Genomic DNA, 21,073 nt, shown 5'->3' with positions numbered 1-21,073 from the left:
AGATAAAAAATTACCATATGAGCTCCTAGAAGGTGACAGCATACCTATATACAATTACGATGATTACTCTAAACTCCGTTTACGTGAATTCCAGGACATTCACAAAAGTCAAAAAACAATTAACGATGTCCAAGGAAGAAATGACGGAGGCATTTAACAAGAAGGCAAAAGATTCACCTATCAGCTTAGGAGACATTGTTTACGGTGTCATTCATACGAGAGACAATAAATTATCCCCCAAATTTGAGGGCCCATACAGAGTAATTAACAAAAACAAACAAAGTTTTAATTAGGTCACTTTCAAGTGGCGAGGAGAAACAAGTTCATATTGACCATTTAAAACGAGTTTCAAGGGAATAATCCCATAATTATTCAGCCTCGGATACAACCGAACAGGCGAACGTACCTCAAGAAACCAAGCAAGAAAACAACAATGATTACAAAAAGAAATTAAGGTCATATACCAAACAATCGAGCATAGGTGCAACTGTTCCAATCAAATCTACAGTACATCATTTACGAGAATTAAATATCGATTTAAACTCCTTCTATAAATGAAATAACAATCAACTGTAACGCACATCATCACTATCATCGACCACAGCATGATAGGAAATTAATAGATTTTTTTTTTTTCGGTAGGTTACGATGAAGGGACTTATGCTATGGATTCTCCTCTACGTAGCAAGAGGATATGCGCACTTAGACCCCCAACACATAGTACGACAAGGATGCCTCATAACTCCAACGGCCACGACTACAATCGTTAAGGATGTCATGAGTACTGAAATAAGTCTAGATTACTTGTATGAATTACCTACTTATCTAGACAGACTTGCGACGCCGATGCAAACTCTGGATTTCATGGTAGGAAATTATGTTTCACAAGCACATAACACCAAGGAAGTGAATGAAATGGTAAAGTTAGCGAAATGGAAACTAGAACAGGCAAAGTCAACTATGCTCATCATGATCCAAGATCTCCCATCTTATGGAACGGAGGTACTGAGCGACAGGAACAACATCACACGTACTCGCCAAAAGCGCGGTTTGTTCGACCTGGGTGGCGCAGTTCTTGGGAACATCTTTGGATTGGCTACAGAGGATGACCTTAAAGAACTAAACAACAAATTTAATAAGATAGCTCAGGTACTAACATACCAAGATAAATTCATCATAGGACAGAACTCAGCAATGAAGACAATTGTGAAAAATCTGAAACAAGCAGAAAACATAGCTCTCGAGAGTGTAGATAAAATAAATGAATTGGAGGGAAACGTTACACTTTTCCAACACTTCTCCATCAACACAGAACATATTGACACGATTCTACTACAATTAGAGAACACTAGAGATCGTTTCAGGGCACTTACGCAAGGAATTTCGAATGCTGGTGATGGCAAGATCACAATTGACTTACTCCCAGTTCATGAGCTACGTCAGATAGTTAGTCAAGGCATACATAAACGTAAATTGAAGCCGTTGTTCCGCAGTAGGGAATTTATGCAATATTACCCATATTTAGAAGCAACACTAACACCAACATCAGTGGTAGTTCATGTACCATTCATCACTGAAGACCTGTTCACAGTATACCAAATACACCCCTTCCCCTATCAAAATAACAACACTTTGGTCATCATCAACATCAACACAGACACCGAACTCATCATGGTCTCCAAGAGACGGGACACTGTCACTTTCGCAAGTGAATCAACGATTGAACGAAAGTGCCGCACATCCTTACATGCTGTTCATCTTTGTCCTGCGTACATTTTCACGTTTCAGCCTACTGATACAGTCCCTTGTGAAATGGCTATCATCAGAAATGACAATATTCATCATCATTGCAACTTCACTTTTGCTCCAGATAAACTTGTACACCATCAACGCATTGGACACTCACAGTTTTTTTATTTCCCCCATAACACATCACTTTACATAGTCTGTCCAGATATCCCAACGCTGCCACCAAATGTCATAAAAGACTTTGTAGTTACTTGTAGTGGAGTTTTATATGTAGTTAGTTGTAGTGGAGTTTTATATATATTAGACTTGTGGGCGAGCGGTTGTTATATTTGAGTAGCTTTGTAAGTAGATAATCTTCTTTCCCATTTGTCATGTAGTGACAGGAGAGGTAAAGAATAGTATGGGACTATTTTTATTTGTCTTGGAAATATTAACAAAGTCTCTCACACAGAGCGGAGTATAAAGTAGAGTCCCGCTAGCTATCTCTCTGTCTCGCTCTCTCTGTCTCTCTCTCAAGTTGCTAAGCCCTTCTCCCTGCGACCTGTCTGTTCTATGGCTAGCTTCTTTCTGCCCTCTCTTTCCTAAATTCTGGTGAAACAGGAGACGTATCACGTGTGTTCCTTGTAAGTGGAAAGTTCTAGAAGCCTGTGTGTATGTGTGTGTATGGTCACTAAGGCTTTGTTCACCGGTGGATTGCTGACAACTAACTGCATCATCTCCTTACTGGCCACTTCGTAATCTGTCGTCAGCTTTCCTCGGTGTAATGTGCAAGATCATTTCCCATTCCCAGGCTCGCATAGAGCTGTCTATTTATCTATTTATCTATCTATCTATTATGATTTGTAATTATAATATGGAGTCCTAACATCCCAACTGCCTATCCATCATTATCTATCACCATCTATCTACCTATCATCACCATCACAACTGTCTATCCATCATTATCTACCACCATCTATCATCATCATCACAACTACCCATCATTATCTATCACAACTGTATCTATCACCTGTCTATCTATCCATCACAGGAACTTAATATAGTGGTGAAGCAACTGTTAACGTATCTCTCTCCAACTATCTATCAGTCCATCTATCTATAATATTTATGTCTATCAGTCTATTTCTCCACCTGATCAGTTGGGCGCTGTGGGTTTTGGACTGACATAGCCATTGCAGAGATTGGTGGTCGGTTATGATGGTGACGTGTGTGCCCGGGAGGCAGGCTCGGAAGTGCTCCAATGTCCATGTGATGCCTAGGTATTCTCGTTTGGTGACAGCGGTTTTTCTCGGCTTGGTTGAGGGTGTGGCTGGTGCAGGCATGTGCTCTCGCCCTTCTTGGACCTGGGCGAGGACAGCGCCGATCACCACTAGGGATACGTCGGTGTATAGGGAAAAGGGTAGGGTGTAGTCAGTGAATGTGATGATCGGAGCGGTGACGAGTTTGATTTTGATGGTGTGAAATGCTGACACGATCGTCGATCCAGATGAAAGGCTAGCCCTGTTTTGTCATGTCGAGGAGGGGCTTTGTGATGTTGGTGAACCCTTTTACAAAGCACCAGTAGTAGGATGTGAGGCCGAGAAAGGCACGGACTTCGTGGATATCTCGTGGTAGGGGGTGGTCTGCAATAGCATGCAGCTTGTCAGGGTCGGGTGCTATGCCTTCCTTAGAGATGATGTCCCTGGAAGGAGACAGACTGTTCAGCAAGACGCACCTTGAAGGACTGAGCTTAAGTCTTGCCTGGCAGATGCGCAGGAAGACTTGCTTGAGGCACTGGAGGTGGTCGGCCCATGTCCGGATGAAAATGATTACATCATCCAGGTATGCCTGGCAGATTTCCCAGGTGCGGCCACTGAGGACTGACTCCATTAATTGGGAAAACGTAGCGGGGGCATTGCAGAGTCCGAATGGTAGGACGCTGAATTCGTAGTGTTCCCATTACTGGTCGAGAAAGCTGTTTTTCCTCTGTCCTCTGGGTGTGTGGGAACTTGCCAGCATCCTGATTGAAGGCCCAAGGTGGAGAACCAGGATGCTCTGTACAAGGAGTCAAGAGAGTTGTCTATCCTGGGTAGGGGGATGGCATCCTTTGTGGTCACATCGTTCAGTCGTCGATAATCCACACAGAAGCGCATGGTGCCATCTTTCTTTTTAACCAGGACGACTGGAGAGGACCAATGGCTGGTGGATGAGATATGACGCCAGCATCGAGCATTTCCTGGACCTGCTGGTCTTCCTCAGCCTGTTGTTTGGCGTTTTTCCACCATGACGGTTGGCGAATGGGTGGTCCTGTGGTGTGGATTTCACATGTCAGGTACTTGGTGTGGCCGATGTCTGCCAGTCCTGACGCAAAGAGGTCTTGGGAAGTCCAGGTGGAGGTGTTGGAGGCTGTCAGCCTAGTGTGGCAAGAGGTGTTCAGGTAGGGAGGGTAGGGTGGCAGGGGAGGAGGGGGGTGCACAAGGCTCGGCTTCTTCCATTTCTCCGACCACTAATCCTCTGGGGAGGGTGAGGGGGGTGGTGATGTTGGCAAGGCCGCAAGACATACCGCCCCGAGGTGAGGGGGGAGGAAGGTGGGGAACAGTAGGCAGGAGGAAACGGTTCCAGGTGGTAGGCTAGGGGAGAACAGGATGGAGGTTCCGGTGGGCCTGTTCAGGTGTAGCCAGGCCTCGTGCTGAGGAGGGATGGTAAGGGCGGGGAAGGTGGGGTGTGGAGGAGCAGGGGGGGTAGGGGGGCAGGGGGTAGGGGGGCAGGGGGTAGGGGGGCAGGGTGGAAGAGAGGGAAGTGGGGGAAGGCAGGGCGAGGGAGGAGGTGAGGGTGTGCATGTGCAGAGTGGCTGGGAGGGGGTGGGGTCTGGATCTTCTGGAAGGTGAGATGTGGCTTGTGACAGTTGATGTAACTTCTGCAGGAGATCCAACCCCAAGTAGCCAATGCAGGCACAGCAGGCTGAGTAAAAAATGATGAACTTGTGTTGGGTGGATACTTGCTGGTGGGTATCGGCACGCAGGGCCCGAGTTTTCCCAAGTTTCGGCAGGGGGCCATCCCCCGCATCTATGAGGTGAGCTGAGATGAGGAGAAGCAGGCCGAAAGCAGAGATGTGGTGGGAGAAGAAGTGGCTGTAGGGGCAGGAACTGGCCACTCCCGTGGCGACCAGTAGCCTCGCTTTTACCCCATTCAGCCTCACCTTGTCATTGACTGAGGGGCGGTATTTTTGTGAGATGGCCCCTGCCACCGTGGGGAGGTGCGGGGGTGGTCCTAAAAATCCAGCTGTTGTGAGGCGTCTTCCTCTTCGGGCTCCACTTGCCAGGGTTAGTGTAGTCGGCAGATGAGGCGTCGTCCTCGGCGCTCTCGTCATCTAGGGAAGAGACTTTTCGGCACCCATGGGTGGTCGTTCTGTGCCTGGCATCTTTTAGCTGCTCATGGATGTCATAGATAAGGCATTTGTCGCTGCCGGCAGAGAATTCCCACAGGTTGATGGAGATGGCATTAGTATTTTCCTTGGGGGTGGGGCATCTTTTGGTAGGGTGTGCCCTAAGTATAGTGGGTGTCGCTGAGGGGCTTGCGTGGGTGGGGGGCATCCATGGTTTGTGGTGTGGTGTCATCCTCTGTGTGGGGAATTTGCTGACTGTGCACATGTGCTGTGGGGTGGAGCACACAGCTAGAAGGCATCTCACTAGCTGGTGGTCTTTGTCGAGGTCTTCCGTCGGGTCACATAACATGAAGTGTTCCGTTATGGTGCTGGGGAGGATCCTCAACAGGGTACTGAATATATGTTGCTCCCGGGTGGCTGCGTCAGTCTCCAGGTAAACGGCGGTGACAAGTAGCCTGGCCCGGATGAGTGTGTTGTCCAGGTTGCCGTCATAGGTGAGGGTGTCGAGCTGTGACAAGGCTATGACTTTCCCCAAAGGATGGCGTGACTGCCTGGATCACGCTTTGCATGAATTGCACCCATGTCTGCTCTGGGACCATCTTGGTGGCAATACTTGACACTGCTTTGCCCAGATGAGGCAGGGTAACTGCTACCTTCTCCCTGTCGTGGTCGAATCCTATGTCTAGCAGTGGCTTAACCATGGACAGGTATGTTACTTAATACCGTATTGTTCGGGGTCGAACTTTGTCAACTGCATGTGTGGTTTGGCCGCCATTCTACTAAACTTTCCCTTATGTTCCTCGTTGCTCTCTGACCAGATCAAGAACCACCGCTAGCCACCAGTGTTATGTTGTGTGTTCAGAAGCCAACTTCTTTTCCTCTGAACATGAGCAACTGATCTGGGGTTCCCTTCAAGACCGGATCTACAGTAGGGATGTGTCGGATATCCGCATTCGCATCCGGGGAACATCCGTATCCATATCGACATTCATATCCGGGGAACATCCGCATCCATATCGACATTCGCATCCGCACTTATGTAAAAATATACATTCGCATCCACATCAGCACTGGCATTTTAATGAACATCCACATCCGCATTTGAACAAGACATAAAGTGGATGTGGTGGATATACAAAATACTATGCCTTCGTTATAAACAAAAACATTAGTGTTTTTCCGTGATGTGACTTGCTTGCTGTGTTTGTTGTTTACCCTGGTAGGCGGTCATAAGGGCGAAAATTCTGTAATTATTCTATAGTGCTTTGGTCTGCACAAGACCAAAATGCAGTGACTAACTCCACCTAGTCAAAAAGAGTTGTATGGGTAATACGCTTACCTTGGTACTTTGTAATGTCTAACAGGGTTAATAGGGGTCAAAATGCAATTATATTGGTGTGTATGGCTGTGTGCGTGCGTGTGTGTGTGTGTGTTATGGAGACTATGGCTAGGAAAGTGTCACAGTAAAAGAAAGGTGCTGAAAGTACCACGGTCTGAAAAGACAGTATTTTTTACAGTAGCTGAGTTCATTATGAATATTTTAAAAGATGGAAAAAATCAGTTTCCAAGGCCGAGGTAAGGGATGGGCAGATGTCTCTAAGTGCCGAGCTTTGGTTAAATGATTATGCAACATTATATCCTGAAAACATCCACATCCGCGAGGATGTCATAGTTTCACATCCGCATCTGCAGTTTTTACAAACAGACATCCGCATCCGCAAGATACAGAAACATGATATCCGCATTCACATCCGCAGATGTTTAAATTCTGACATCCGATACATTCCTAGTCTAGAGCATGCAACTAGAGGAACAGAGCATAAAAACTCAGGTCAACCAACCTTAAAAAGTATATTGCCTTAACAAGCCGTGTGCCGGCTATTGTTAGCCCTATGGGTCGCCCCAGTGCCAGCCATTTTTAAAACTTTTTTTTTTTTTTTTTGGCTAAAATGATAGATTTTGATGTGGAAACAACGAATATCGCCATTAAAATGCTCACCGAGGCTCGGAAATGAGTTTTATTAAGTCCTGCATACTCGTGTACAGGTATTGACAATCTCTCACTCACCACGTACGTGAGAGAAAGCCGTTTTCTATATAAGGTATACTCAGATATTTATGCTGGGAAGGTATAGCAATGTTCAGTACACTTTTCTGATTACTTATTACTTCATCATCTATCACAATTTGCGTGTCTTTCTCACTGTGAATGCATTATCTTACACTTACTTGAAGATAGGTACAACCTGACTTCACTACGTAGTCCTGTCACTTATAAGAAGGTATTTACAACTTGACTTCACTATATAGTCAAAGAAAATATTTACAACTTACACTTACATGAAAATTTTTATAAAATGCCTTCACTATGTACAGCACTGGGTAAGGCACACAGGCAGAGTGAGGCAGAGCGAGCATGAAGGGAGGAGCGAATGAGTGTATGGCCTTGACAGTCTGGGGGATGGTAGAGGAACAGTTACCTTACATGCCTGCCAATTTTTACCAGCAAATCTTGATAAATGCGGTCACAGTGAAGTTTTTTTTCTTTTTACCGTTTTAAAACAGCACTGGCACTGGCCACGGAATTATGTCAGACCGTTCTAAAACGGCACTGGCACGTGGCGGGTTAAAGTCAACACAGTACTTGATACAATCTTAACACAACACACTGTACATATTAAATACACAACAAGACAGGAGGACTTTGGTTGGGCTGCTGGGGACTTGGGCTCATCACAGGTGTCGTCCAGGTATGGGAGGGGTCCCGTCAGGTGTACCTTCCCGCTGGAGACACAGGAATACTGCCAGGTCGTCCGGAGTAGGCTGCTGGGCGGTGTGGAGGGAGGCCCTTCCATGGTGAGGCCTCAGTGAGAAGGTTGGCCCTCGGGACTGGGGCCGAACAGGGCGAGCGGGCGCGCTTGCTTGCGCCCGCTCCTGGAGGAGGACTGCTTGCTGATGGGGGTAGGGAGGCCATGCCCTGGAATCCTAGGGGTGCCCCTGGGTATCTGAGGGCTGCGGTCTCGCTCAGGTCGAGCCACTGTCTGGGGCTCCCTGCGGCATCCCTTCCTTTGGGAGTCTGACAGCGAGGAGCATCATCGGGGTGTTGGCTGCAGGGCATGGATCCCCAGACTCACCACAGGGCCTTGCCAGATCCCCTCCAGCTGCAACTACGCCGGGGAACTGCCTCTGTGGGGAGAGAGAGAAGGGTGTCCTGCTCGGCCGCTGAATGGGAGAGGCAAGCAAGGGACGTACTCCACGAGGGGCATGACAGCGGTAGCAAATGAGGGACATACGGTGGCTAATCCCTCCCCGGCATGGATGGTGGCCGTCACTGCAGTTCCAATAATCCCTGGGACAGCAGGTGAAGGGCGTATGGTGGCTGACCAATTCCTGGTGCGGACTGTGGCCGTCGCTGCAGTCCTGCTCCCTGTGGAGGTGGCAGACGAAGGACAGACGGTGGCCGTCACCACGGTTCTGTCCTTCTCTGGGGTCACAGCCGAGAGACATACAGTGGCCGATCTCTCCCCGGTTTGGACAGTGGCTGTCACTGCAGTGCTGTTCCCAGCAGAGGCTGCAGGTGGAGGGAGTACGGTGGCCGACCCTTCCCCAGTGCAGACAGTGGCCATCGCTGCAGTCTTGCAAGGGGTAGTAGCAGAGAAGCGTACGGTGGCTGACATATCCCCAATGCAGACGGTGACCATCATCACGGTGCTGCCTGGGATTGTAGGAGTACAAGTCCCATCCCAATCCTGGCAAGTGCTGGCCCAGCTGGAGAGTAGTCTGCCAGGGCGGTGTTCTTCAGGCTGCCTCTGTTGAGGGGAATAGGGGTGCAAGGTAGTGGGGGACATAGGCCCGTCTGGCCTGGGCCCTTGGCGCACCCTATGCACCTCCCTGTGGTCTCCCCTTGGGGTGGGTGTTGTGACACCCTGTCCGTGGCTCCTCCTCGGGGTTGGTGTTGCGCCACTCCGTCCATGGTCTCCCGTTGGGGTGGGTATTTCAGGAACCTTATTAATACCTCTTCCTTAGCGGTTTAATTTTGGATATGGCTGGGTAATATCCTTCCGTACATTAGTTAGCCAGAGTATGGCGATATTGGAAGGATTTATATACCAATCGAGTACGGTTTATGCAAAATAAATCATTTAGGAAAAGTGTAACAGGCAAAATAAATCACTTGGGAGGTGTTAGGGGATATTGGAAGGATTTATATAAAACATCAGGACAGTAACGTGTAATAAAATAAATCGCTAAAGAAAAGGTGTTAGGTGATACAGGAGCTTATATAACAGAACAAGAGAGCAGAGTAACAAGCAAAATAAATCGCTTAGGAAAAGGTGTTGGAGAGCTTCCTATACCTTTTGCAGCTTGTTTCAGGTCCAGTGGCAGAAAAAGACAATACTATGGCTCTATAGCCTTTGCATAGCACTTCCTCGTAACTAGCATATTCTAGTGTTAGTCTGCAGCTACACTTCTTCCCATAGTACTTCTTCGTGACTAGCATCAAATTCTAGTGTTAATCTATAGCTCCACTTTTATCCACTGCACCTTTTCATGACCGGCATCATATTCTAGTGTTACTCTATAGCTACACTTCTTTCCAGAGTATTTCTTCGTAACTAGCACCATATTCTAGTGTTAAACTATTGTTGTACATCTCTCCTTGCACTTTTTCGTGACTAGTACTATATTCCAGAGTTTAGCTATTATTTTAAAATGACAACACAATGGGATAAAGAGGTGTGCTGTGAGGAACTGCTTAGAGAACATTGTTAAAGCTCGTAGTATGATATGGTGATGTTATGTAAATACTTAGCACATAATTTATCCTACGAGGTCAATATCTATCTATCTTTCTATTGCCTGACGCCTTCATCTCTTATGGGGTGGCCACAAACTGCCTCCATGTCGCCATGTCCCCTGCCTCCCCCTCCCCATACTTACACCCCACTCTCTCTTATCTCTCCCCTAATCCCTCCATCTCATCCTTCGTTTCCCCCCTTAACCTCACTCACACTCTCCTAGTTAGTCTCATATACCTTGCTACTCCATCCCTCCTCCTCAACCTCGATCTCCCCCTCAACCTAACTCACACTCTCCTAGTTAGTCTCTACCTCTTCACTCCATCCCTACTCCTATAATCTAAGTAATAATAATAATACCGGTACTAATAATAATTAATAATAAAAATGATAAGTCATCATTCATGCATTAAATCCAATGCTGCCCCACAAAAAACGTAGAAGCCCGGGGCTAGGCAAGTTGGTCCTGACATTGAAGATGAGAGTGACCAGCCTCACTCTTCCATGAATGAGCAATAAACCCCAACCACCCCTTGGATATAAACCTGCACTGGCTAAATCCAATTGGAGCGCCACCAGGCACCATAGTTTGGTTATATGGTTACCACCCAGCATAGCAAATGGTTTCTTGGTGTAAAGGAAACCAGTTGGCTTGTCACTCAGTGTATAGTCACCCAGACAGAAGGAAGAGGAAAGAATGAAGGAAAGAAAGAGGAAGGCTGGAAAGAAGGAAGAGAGGAAAGGGCAGGCACCCGAGAGCAGCACAACACTGAGTGGATGGTGAGCGCCCCCATCAACCATAAAATAATGATAATAATAATAGTAATAATAATAATAATTTGTGGTTGAGGGGAGGCGCTCACCATCCACTCACTCAATGTAGTGCTGCATGGTCTCTGCCCTTTCTTCTTTCCTCTTTCTTCTCTCCTTCATTCTTTCCTCTTTCTTCTGCCTACGGATGACTTTACACTCCCTCTTGTGTCTTTCTTTCCTTCGTTCTTTCCTCTTCCTTCTGCCTATGGGTAACTCTACACTGGGTGACAAGCAAAATATTTTCCTGTACCAAGAAACCATTTACTACCCTGGGTAGTAACCATATAACCAAATTATGGCGCCTGGTGGTTTAGTGGGTAATTCAAGTGCTCCAATCGGATTGAGCCTGTGTAGGTTTATGTCCATGCAGTGGTTGGGGTTTATTGCTCACGTAATGCCACTCAGGGATGAGTGAGGCTGCTCACTCACCTTAAATGTCAGGACCAACTTGCCTTGCCCCAGGCTCCTATGCTTCTCACGGGGAGTCATACTGTAGGATTGGATGGATGGATCGATGGCTAATAATAATAATAATAATAAGAGTGAGTTTTACGCCAGGTACCCCTTTTTTGGATAAGGGCTAAGGCGTTGCCCCTGGGTAGAGGACTTTGGTTTGGAGCGTGTAGCATTTTATGACCGGATGCCCCTCCTGATGTCTACCAATGACCCTTGGGTGGATTCAATCCTCCGACCCTTCGGTCAGAGCGGAGCGCTCTAACCCACTAATAATATTAATAACAACAACAAAAATACTCTTTTCCTTTTCAGGTGGCTTTACACTGAGTGACAAGCATAATGGTTTCCTGTAAACCAGGAAACCACTTACAACGCTGGGTGGTAACCATATAACCAAACCATACGTGTTCCCTATGCGTCAACAAATTGGTTGGCTAAGAGTTAGTGCCCCTCCCCATAAAACAATTAACTCAAATACAAACAGCCACCCTTGAAGAGATTATGGAGCCTGGCAACAGATGGAAAGATAATAATAATAAACATATCTGCCACCCACCTGAAGTATGTCCCACTCTGGTTCGAGCAGTCGTCAAGAGTCCCCCTCAAGGCTGAAGGACCATTGGAAGGCCTCGACAATCAATGCAAATCCTCAGGTGATGAGAAGAGGTGGAGGAGAGATGTGGTGAGGCCGAGGGATAGTGGTGTGGCGAGGCCTACAGGCATGACAGGCAGTGGTGAAGACAAGACACATGATGGCAGGAGATGATGCAGGACGGCATGATGGCAGGAGGTGATGCAGGACTGAATGATTGTGGGAGGTCATGCAGGACAACATTTCGATACCACTTCATGGCCTCGCTTCTTCCTTGGTGCTGCTGACAGGGGAGGAGGAGGAGGTGGTGTGGTCTGTTGTGCTGCCTTTTTTTTACTTGCTCCCTGTATGCCCTCAGGGTGGCTCAGGCACTGATGACCAGCTGGAAAAAATGGACGGCAGGGTTGCTCCTGCTGGCAATGTCACGTAGGTGGAGGGGAGGAGTACCCTGTTGTATGTGATTGGCAGAGAGCTGACATCAGCTGGGCCCTGGGGTTGCTTCTCCAAATAACACCAAGATTCTCCTTTACAAACCCTGTCAGCACTCGGGGGTGTTGTCAGTAATATACATGAACCGGTTTCAGCTTCAGGTCCTCCTCTGGACTGGTACCCCAAGGAGGAGGGGGAGGTGGTCCTTGGCTGTTTTGAACCCTGCCACACATCGTTCTTCCTTGCTGCTATATGTCTTCCTTGAATTCCACTTCCAGAACAGGCTAGATTCATCAAAGTTGACGACCTGTTTTGGCGAGTGTCCCCCCTTTCCTTTATCACTTCCAAGAGCTGTGCAGGGAAGGCTTCAGGTGCCATGTGGATCTTGAAATGCCTTGAACTCCTTGACAACTCTTCCTTGACTCTGAATGCCTCCTTGGCCTCCACACCTTCCTCATCCTTGAGGTCCTTCCACAAAGCGAGAGCCTTAGTGAAGACAGTGTGATGAGACTGCACCGCTTAGTTCGTTTTGTATCATTTATAAAGGCTCTAACCTGCATGCGTCTGTCTTGGTCACCTAATGGCGGCTCTCCATACTGCTCAATCTCTAGCAGCCTCCTTATTCTGTCCTTTATCCCTGAGGTCATGCTCTCCACGTTGCGCAATCTCTGGCAGCTTCCCTATTCAGTCCCTTACCCCTGAGGTCACAGTGTCCACACTACTTAATCTCTAGCAGCCTCCCTATTCAGGCCCTTACCCCTGAGGTCACACTCTCCACACTACTTGATCTCTGGAAGCCTCCCTATTCTGTCCCTTATCCCTGAGGTCACACTGTCACACTCTCCACAATGCTTGATCTCTGGCAGCCTCCATATTCAGTCCCTTACCCCTGAGGTCACACTCTCCATGCTGCTCAATCTCTGGAAGCCTCCCTATTCTGACCCTTATCCCTGAGGTCACACTGTCACACTCTCCTCAATGCTTGATCTCTGGCAGCCTCCCTATTCAGTCCCTTATCCCTGAGGTCAAACTCTCCACACTGCTTCATCCCTGGCAGCCTCCCTATCCAACATCCAATTTATCACTGAGGCAGCTGTAGTCTGATATTTCTTGCTCCTTGCTCAGTTATATATCCCTCCATCTCCTCCCTATCCCAGGAAAAGAGAATGGTGGATGGAAGAGGATAGGAACTTCAGCCTGCAGTCCACAGTGTTCGAATTTTGAGGTGTATGGAGCAACAACTACCTGTAAAAATAAAGATTTTCATTTTTAAATGGAGGTCATGTGAAATCTGGTTTATGAGAGAGAGAGAGAGAGAGAGAGAGAGAGAGAGAGAGAGAGAGAGAGAGAGAGAGAGAGAGCATTAGTTAATACTAAATACACATATACATACATACTGAATAAAAAAAAATAAGGTACATAAAATATTAAATATTACACACACACACACACACACAGGTAAATCACTTCGAAAAACACAGTATGATAACCAGGAAAAGGTGGAGAAGGAAGTGGTGAAGGTCTATCTATCTATCTATTGCCAAATTTGCCAGACGCCTTAATCCCGTACGGGGTGGTCACAAACAAATCGCCTCCACGTCGCCCAGTCCCCCACCATTTCACTGCCCTGTTCCCAACTCACACCCCCCTCTCTCGTATACCCCTCCATATGACTCCACAGGCTCCTCTTAAATAACTCATTTCCACTGCTCTCACTCTTGTGTCCTTCCAACAACGTCCAAGCTTCCTTCCATATGTTAGAGCTGGTATCACAATACTGTCATGTAGTAACTTTTTCACTTCCACGCTCACATCCCTGTTTCTTAACACTGCTTTCAAGGAGCCAGCAACCTTTCTTCCTTGTTGTACCCTTTCAAGCAATTCACCCTCCAAACCTCCATCCTTACTCATCACACTACCCAAGTACTTACGCGTACTCACATTTTCCATTTCCTCACCATTCAACCTCACTGTTCATTCACTGACTTCACCTCTCTCAAAGACCATCACTTTACTCTTCCCTACATTCACCTTTAAATTCCGTTTCTACCACACTCTCCCAAACTCATTCGCCAAGCCATGCAGCTCCCATTCGTCTTCACTTAACAACACAGTATCATCTGCAAACAACAGTACAGGGAGTTTCCAAACAATACCCTATCTCACTAGGGCCACTAACATCCACTGCCCTACCTTGTATCTCTTATTACCCCATCCATGTACAGATTGAACCACCATGGAGACATGACACATCCCTGTTTCAACCCAACCTTCAAAGAGAAAAATTCACTCAGTTCACCATCTACACGCACTGCAGCCTTAGCACCATCAAACGTACTCTTCACAGCATTCAACAACTTCCCATCTACTCCATATATTCTTAATACTTTCCACAATCCTTGTCTATCCACCCTGCATAGGCTTCTCCAAATCCATGAAGGCCGCATACAACTTCTTTCCCTTCTATAGAAACTTTTCCACTAAAAATCTAAGAATAAATATCTGACCTACACAACCTCTTCCCTTTCTAAAGCCTTCCTGTTCTTCTCCAACTAATTCCTCTGTTATTTCCCTAACTCTGTCAATATGTATCCTACCATACACTTTTCCTATTACACAAAGAAGACAAATGCCCATATGATTTCAGCACACTTCTTTTTCCCCTTTTCCTTTGTAAAAGGGAATAATTATACCTGACTTCCAATCCTCCGGGAATCTACCTTCCTCCCAAGCCAATCTGCACATCTTCCACATCCATTCTACTACTCTCTCTCCCCCATAATTCAGCATTTCACCACACACTCCATCAATTCCTGGGGCTTTCCCAAATTTGACTTTCTGCATTGCTTCCACAACTTCTACTCCACTGATTTCTTCCTGTCTTCTCACCTCCCTCCTTCTCCAAGCCATTCCCCAGCCACTTATACTCGCATTACTTCCATTCTCTATGTTCAACAATTCCTTAAAGTGTTCTCTCCATCTGCTCACTTTTTCTCCCTTCTCCACTAGTAATCTATCATTTTTATCCTTCACTCCCCTACTAACCACTTCCACCCTGTCTTACTCTCTTCGCCTCTTTTAAGAACATTTTCTTACAGTCCCTCCACTTTACACTCAAATTCCTCATTCACTCTCTTCTTACTCTCTCTTACTAATCTTTTCACCTCTCTTCCTTTCTACATATAATTCTCTCTTCCGCCTCTCAACTTTTTCCACGCCCCTATTTCTCATCCATTCATTGTATGCTTCCTTCTTTTGTGCCACAGCCTGTCTCATCTCTTCATTCCACCATGCTGTTCCTTGTGCCCCCTTCTGTCTTCTCTTCACCCCACACACCACATCACATGCTGCACATATTGTGAATATCTTGCACACACCTTCCACGTCCCCCATCTGCTCCAATTCATATTTACCCAATCGTTCCTCCATTTCTCTCTTATAATCTGTCTTTTTCTCATCCTACTGTAACCTTTCCACTCTCCTTGCAACTACTCCTTCCTCCCGTCCTTCCCTTCTTCTATTTCTCCATCATCCTTGGATCTCGATCCTGGCCACCACCATGTAGTGGTCAGGAAGTCCACTCCCTCAACCATTACACATCTTCGCATCCTTTCATGCACACACACATAATCAATCATTGCCTTCCTTTCATTCAGTTCACCATCCACCCTTCTCATCACTCGCCATGTATACCTGTGGATCATTTTGTGCCTGAAGAGGGTATTGGCTATCCCCAACCTCTTCCCGGCACAAATGTCCACTAACGCACTGCCATTCTCATCTGTCTCAGGAGGCACACCCCTCACCAACTATTCCATCCACCTTCACATTCCCTACTTTACCATTCACAACACCAAACAAAAACACTCTCTCATTCCCTCCAAACTTTTCCATGCACACTTCCACATTTGTCCAGAACTCTTCTCTCACTCTGCTTGCACAATCTTGCATTGGCGCATACATGCACACAATCGCCCACATTTGTATTCCAACTTTCAATCTTACCCACACAATCCTTGAGCCAACTGATCCATACTCTCTTATGTCCTTCTTCCATCTTTTACTCACAACAATACACACTCCTCCTTTTACCCTCTCATTCTCACCTACTCCTGCACATATACCCTATCCATACTCCCATTCTCTCACTCTCCCTCCTCTACATTTAGTTTCAGTTACTCCACATATATCCACTTTCGCACCCTCAAGCATCTGGACAACCTCTCTCTCTCACCTCGTCATTCGTACCCCAAACATTCCACGTCACGATCCGTACCATGTCCTTTGTCCGGTCCTTGGTCATCATCTTTTGGTCAGTCCTTGTCTGAGGCTTGTTGTTCGTCTTTTTAGTTATCTGTTTCCGGGGAGGGGAACTAACCCTCTGCCAACCTTTTTAGTCGCCTCATACAACAAGCAGCGATACTGGGGGAGTATTCTTGAAAACTCCCCTACCCCCAGGGGGTACTGAAAGTAAATAAACACTTGTCAGAGATGCAGCAGACAAGAAAAAATGCGTGATTATCTCAGGTTTGAAATAAAAACCGACGTCAGTGAGGTCATAAAGATAAAGGCAAAGGAAATAGTGTCAATAGTTATGGAAGGCAAGGACAAACCCCAAGAGGAGATCGAAGAAGTGTTTAGGCTGGGAAAATATGCGGACTGAGGGCAAGGCCACTCAAAGTAAAAGTTCAATCTCAGGTCACAGAAAACGAAATAATCAACAAGACTTGGAAATCAGCAGACAAGGAAGAATTCAAAAATATCTGGGTAACACATATGCAAATGAGGAAGAGACAGCTAAACTAAAGGAACTTGTTATGGAACCGAAGAAAAAAAACAGAGAACAGGGGAAGAGAAGACAGAGTTTTATTGGACGGTTATGGAACAAAAATTCAGAAGTGGTACCCAAGGAGAGAGGGAGAGAGAGGGACAGAATAAAAAAAAACAAAGCAAAAAGACTGAAAGTGGCATCTGCTAATGTAGCCTAGATGGTCTAATCTCAGCTAGGCTAGAAATAGCGATTTCTTGAGGGTAAATGAGCCAGACATTATGTGCTTAGTATAGACAAAGCAGGAGAGAATACTGAAATCCAAATGGGAAATGGGAAATACAAAATATGAAGAGATAGAAAAGAAAAAACGGGAGGAGTGATGATAGCAGTGAAAAACAGTCTAAATGTGGACAGTGTGGAACTGGGAGATGGTATGGTTGAAGTGATAACATGGTAATGGAAAACAGAGGGAAAGGCAAGAGAGAGAGCCCCCCCAAGACAAAGGGCAAGGAATGAAAAGGAATATCAGGAGATGTTGTCAGACATGGTTAGATACCAGCAAAAAGTGGCTGAGAAAAGTAACAACATATTCCTGATGAGGGACTTCAATTGTAAAGATATAAACTAGAAAGAGTAGGACTCAGGAAGTAGCGAAGATTCGTGGGGCAATATACTAATAAATGCAGCAATGGATAATGTAATGACCAGGTGGGTCAAAGATGAGACAAGATTTAGGGGGGATGACACACCAGCAAGACTAATTTCAATTCTATCCAAAGCACCTAACCCAACTGAATCTCTGAAATATCCTTGTCCAATATGAAAAAGTGATCATGTTGTGATAGAGTTCCAAACAACAAAAGGAAATGGGGCGACAAGAGATGAACTATACAGGAATGGAAGATACAACTTTGGGAAAGTTAACTTTACAGGACTGAAAAAAATTTTCTAAGATGTGGATTAGGGAGAATTCAGGTAAACAAGAGAGATACAGAAGAAGTGGGCTATCTTTCTGGACTTCTATAATATGGGTGTGGAAGAGTACGTGCCAAAAGTTATGAGATGGGAGAGTAACAACCTTATCACCTTAACCTGTCCTATCGCTCCGGTACGGCCTGTGGACCCTCCAAAGAAACATTGTCTGTGGCACTTTGGAGCTGCGGATTGGCAGGCCCTCAGGTGGTACTACTTTGATTTTCCCTGGAATGATTATTGCTTCCATGGCCGAGAGCCATCTGGGTGTGCCTTGCGCATTACGGAGGTTATTCTCTCGGGCATGGAAGCATACATTCCTTTCTCATATCCTTTGACTAATGCACAAAAGCCTTGGTTTAATCATGCTTGTTCTAATGCTGTCCCCAATAAGGAGAGGGCCTACAAAAGGTATCGGAGCCAACACACCCCGGAATCACATCTTTTATACATTTCTGCCCAGAATCATGCTAAGTCTGTTCTTCGCTCTGCTAAAAATAGTATCATCCAAATTAAATGCTCTCAACTTTCTAACTCGAATTCTTCCCGCTCCTTCTGGCACCTTGCCAAAAACCTTTCTAACAACTTTACCTCATCATCCTTCCCTCCTCTTTTCTACTCTGATGGCTCTGTAGCTATTTCTCCTACTGATAAAGCAGATCTCTTCATTCAGACTTTCTCCTCCAATTCCACCTTAGACGATTCCAGTGCTGTTCCTCCATCACTTCCCCCCTCTGACTTCCTCATGGCTGACATTAAAATTTCTTCACCTGATGTATATTTTGCCATCACAGGCCTTAATACTAATAAGGCATATGGGCCCGATGGAGTCCCTCCTGTTGTTCTCAAGAACTGTGCTTACACCCTGCCTAGGCAAACCCTTTCGCCTTTGTCTATCAACTTGTACCTTTCCTTCTTGCTGGAAGTTTGCTCTCATTCAGCTAGTCCCAAACATGGGTGACCATTCCCAACCCTCTAACTATCGTCCAATTGCTTTAACATTCTGTATCTCAAAAGTTTTCGAGTCTGTTCTTAACAGAAAAATTTTAAAGCATCTTCCCTATCACAACCTTCTTTCTGATCGTCAGTATGGGTTCTGTCAGGGACGCTCCACAGGCGATCTTCTCACCTACCTTTCAGACTCCTGGTCATCATCCTTTTGGGACTTTGGCGAAAGCTTTGCCATTGCACTTGACATTTCAAAGGCTTTCGATCGAGTCTGGCATAAATCCTTAATTTCCAAACTGCTCTCTTACAGTTTCTATCCTTCTATCTGTGCCTTCATCTCTAGCTTCCTTTCTGGTCGTTCTATAGCCGCTGTTGTAGATGGCCATTGTTCGTCTCCTAGATCTATTAACAGTGGTGTTCCTCAGGGCTCTGTCCTATCATCAACTCTCTTCCTTTTATTCATCAATGACCTTCTAACCTGTACATCTAACCCTATCCACTCATACGCTGATGACTCCACCCTTCATCTTTCTATTTGATTCCCGCAATGTCCATCTCAGCAGTTACTTCAACAAACAATGGATGAGGCTATGGCACACCTAATGTCTGACTTGGCTCGTATCTCTAATTGGGGTAAAAATAATCTGGTTGTTTTTAATCCATCAAAGACTCAGTTTTTGCACCCATCAACCCAATAAAATCTTCCACAGGTATACCCACTAATGTTTAATAATATTCAGCTTAATCCTGCATCATCCTTGAACATGCTTGGGGTTTCATTTACTCAGGACTTATCTTGGAAAGATCATATTACATCTCTTGTAAAATCTGCTTCCAAGAGATTGGGTGTGCGAAGCCAACTCCGTTCCTTCTTTACCCCTGCACAATTGTTGACTCTATACAGGGGTTTTATCTGCCCCTGTGTGGAGTACAACTCTCATGTGTGGGGGGGATCCCCACATACAGCTCTTCTCAATAGAGTGGAGTCCAAGGCTTTTCGCCTTAACTCTCCTCCTCTTACTGACTCCCTTCAACCTCTGTCTCTTCGCCGCACTGTTGCATCTTTATCTCTTTTCTATCGCTACTTCAATGGTCACTGCTCCTCTGAACTGTCTGCATGCATTCCTCCGCCTCTACGACAGGCGCGTAGCACCCCTCTAGCAGCAAACTCTCATCCCTTTTCAGTCCAACTCTCTAATGCACGAGTTAACCGTTACTCCCAGTCCTTCATTTATGCAACCGGTCAACTCTGGAACTGTCTCCCTCTGTCTGTATTTCCTGCTTCCAATGATCTCCAGTCTTTCAAACGCAGTGTGTCCAAGCATCTCGAAATGATCGGATCTTGAATTTGGCTCTTGTATTTTGTTTTTCTCTTGGAAGGAACAGTTTTGTGGGCTCATTGCCTTTGGTTCCTTCTTCCTCAAAAAACAAAAAACAAAAAAAAAACAAAAAAAACAAAAAAAAAGAGGACATGGAATGAAATTAAAAAAGCCAAGTTGCTTGAAAGATATCATGAAATATAGTTTTCCGTATAGATGCATTGACCTGTAGAACAACCTGGACAAAGAGATCGTCTAGTCAAAAAAAAAAAAAAAAAAAAAAAAAAAAAAAAAAAAACGAGTTCAAAGCATAATTTGACTGAGAACAAGAGACGGGACCCCACGTGCGTAGCTCACTTCCTGTACATCTCAACTAGGTAAACACACACACATCCTCTCTCTCTCTATCTAATATCATACATCAATGTTCAGTCTGCCATACTTCATTTCCAAACTACAGAAATTGAAAGAGGTAAAGCGAGTTGTAGGCTGTTAAAGAAGTTAGTCGGAGAGTGAAAGCTAAAAATGCTTGATACAGGGTGTTAAAGAAGTTAGTCGGACAGTGAAGGCTAAAAATGATGGATACAGGGTGTTAAAGAAGTTAGTCAGGGAGTGAAAGCTAAAAATGCTAGATTCAGGGTGTTAAAGAAGTTGGTCGGGGAGTGAAAGCTAAAAATGTTGGATACAGGGTGTTAAAGAAGTTAGTCGGGGAGTGAAAGAAAAAAATGCTAATTACTCGTCGAGAAGAAGGAAGAAGTGAGCATATGGAAAGAACACTTTAAGGAATTGTTCAACATACAGAATGAAAGTAATGTGGGCATAAGTGGCTGGGGAATGGCTGGGAGAAGGAGAGATGTGAGG

The sequence above is a fragment of the Coenobita brevimanus genome, chromosome 86 (genome assembly GCF_032717465.1).
Source record: "Coenobita brevimanus isolate Jiangsu-jjx chromosome 86, ASM3271746v2, whole genome shotgun sequence".
Classification (NCBI taxonomy): Eukaryota; Metazoa; Arthropoda; class Malacostraca; order Decapoda; family Coenobitidae; genus Coenobita; species Coenobita brevimanus.
This window is presented reverse-complemented; position numbering follows the sequence as displayed.